Source organism: Schistocerca gregaria, unplaced genomic scaffold (assembly GCF_023897955.1).
Source record: "Schistocerca gregaria isolate iqSchGreg1 unplaced genomic scaffold, iqSchGreg1.2 ptg001607l, whole genome shotgun sequence".
NCBI classification, from domain to species: domain Eukaryota; kingdom Metazoa; phylum Arthropoda; class Insecta; order Orthoptera; family Acrididae; genus Schistocerca; species Schistocerca gregaria.
Window position 1 is genome coordinate 15,001 of NW_026062882.1, and position 2,500 is coordinate 17,500.

Genomic DNA, 2,500 nt, shown 5'->3' on the forward strand with positions numbered 1-2,500 from the left:
GAAAAGAACTTTGAAGAGAGAGTTCAAAAGTACGTGAAACCGTTCTGGGGTAAACGTGAGAAGTCCGAAAGGTCGAACGGGTGAGATTCACGCCCATCCGGCCACTGGCCCCCGCCCTCGGCAGATGGGGCCGGCCGCCCGCGCGGAGCAATCCGCGGCGGGGTCGTGTCCGGTTGCCTTTCCACTCGCCGCGGGGTGGGGCCGTTCCGGTGTGCGGTGGGCCGCACTTCTCCCCTAGTAGGACGTCGCGACCCGCTGGGTGCCGGCCTACGGCCCGGGTGCGCAGCCTGTCCTTCCGCGGGCCTCGGTTCGCGTCTGTTGGGCAGAGCCCCGGTGTCCTGGCTGGCTGCTCGGCGGTATATCTGGAGGAGTCGATTCGCCCCTTTGGGCGCTCGGGCTCCCGGCAAGCGCGCGCGGTTCTTCCCGGATGACGGACCTACCTGGCCCGGCCCCGGACCCGCGCCGCTGTTGGCTCGGGATGCTCTCGGGCGGAATAATCGCTCCCGTCAGCGGCGCTTCAGCTTTGGACAATTTCACGACCCGTCTTGAAACACGGACCAAGGAGTCTAACATGTGCGCGAGTCATTGGGCTGTACGAAACCTAAAGGCGTAATGAAAGTGAAGGTCTCGCCTTGCGCGGGCCGAGGGAGGATGGGGCTTCCCCGCCCTTCACGGGGCGGCGGCCTCCGCACTCCCGGGGCGTCTCGTCCTCATTGCGAGGTGAGGCGCACCTAGAGCGTACACGTTGGGACCCGAAAGATGGTGAACTATGCCTGGCCAGGACGAAGTCAGGGGAAACCCTGATGGAGGTCCGTAGCGATTCTGACGTGCAAATCGATCGTCGGAGCTGGGTATAGGGGCGAAAGACTAATCGAACCATCTAGTAGCTGGTTCCCTCCGAAGTTTCCCTCAGGATAGCTGGTGCTCGTACGAGTCTCATCCGGTAAAGCGAATGATTAGAGGCCTTGGGGCCGAAACGACCTCAACCTATTCTCAAACTTTAAATGGGTGAGATCTCCGGCTTGCTTGATATGCTGAAGCCGCGAGCAAACGACTCGGATCGGAGTGCCAAGTGGGCCACTTTTGGTAAGCAGAACTGGCGCTGTGGGATGAACCAAACGCCGAGTTAAGGCGCCCGAATCGACGCTCATGGGAAACCATGAAAGGCGTTGGTTGCTTAAGACAGCAGGACGGTGGCCATGGAAGTCGGAATCCGCTAAGGAGTGTGTAACAACTCACCTGCCGAAGCAACTAGCCCTGAAAATGGATGGCGCTGAAGCGTCGTGCCTATACTCGGCCGTCAGTCTGGCAGTCATGGCCGGTCCTCGCGGCCGGCCGCGAAGCCCTGACGAGTAGGAGGGTCGCGGCGGTGGGCGCAGAAGGGTCTGGGCGTGAGCCTGCCTGGAGCCGCCGTCGGTGCAGATCTTGGTGGTAGTAGCAAATACTCCAGCGAGGCCCTGGAGGGCTGACGCGGAGAAGGGTTTCGTGTGAACAGCCGTTGCACACGAGTCAGTCGATCCTAAGCCCTAGGAGAAATCCGATGTTGATGGGGGCCGTCATAGCATGATGCACTTTGTGCTGGCCCCCGTTGGGCGAAAGGGAATCCGGTTCCTATTCCGGAACCCGGCAGCGGAACCGATACAAGTCGGGCCCCTCTTTTAGAGATGCTCGTCGGGGTAACCCAAAAGGACCCGGAGACGCCGTCGGGAGATCGGGGAAGAGTTTTCTTTTCTGCATGAGCGTTCGAGTTCCCTGGAATCCTCTAGCAGGGAGATAGGGTTTGGAACGCGAAGAGCACCGCAGTTGCGGCGGTGTCCCGATCTTCCCCTCGGACCTTGAAAATCCGGGAGAGGGCCACGTGGAGGTGTCGCGCCGGTTCGTACCCATATCCGCAGCAGGTCTCCAAGGTGAAGAGCCTCTAGTCGATAGAATAATGTAGGTAAGGGAAGTCGGCAAATTGGATCCGTAACTTCGGGATAAGGATTGGCTCTGAGGATCGGGGCGTGTCGGGCTTGGTCGGGAAGTGGGTCAGCGCTAACGTGCCGGGCCTGGGCGAGGTGAGTGCCGTAGGGGTGCCGGTAAGTGCGGGCGTTTAGCGCGGGCGTGGTCTGCTCTCGCCGTTGGTTGGCCTCGTGCTGGCCGGCGGTGCAGGATGCGCGCGCCTGCGCGGCGTTCGCGCCCCGGTGCTTCAACCTGCGTGCAGGATCCGAGCTCGGTCCCGTGCCTTGGCCTCCCACGGATCTTCCTTGCTGCGAGGCCGCGTCCGCCTTAGCGTGCTCCTCCGGGGGCGCGCGGGTGCGCGGATTCTCTTCGGCCGCCATTCAACGATCAACTCAGAACTGGCACGGACTGGGGGAATCCGACTGTCTAATTAAAACAAAGCATTGCGATGGCCCTAGCGGGTGTTGACGCAATGTGATTTCCACTACATTGGACTTCATTCGGGCGCCGTCCAGGTCTCCTGGTTTTAACCCATCGGGTACACCCGCACAGCAACCGC

At 61.4% G+C, this 2,500-nt stretch overlaps 1 pseudogene; it reads left to right on the forward strand.

Annotated features, from left to right (window-relative positions):
• The window catches only part of LOC126333502 (large subunit ribosomal RNA), a 4,791-nt pseudogene that overhangs the window by 381 nt on the left and 1,910 nt on the right, over positions 1-2,500 (forward strand).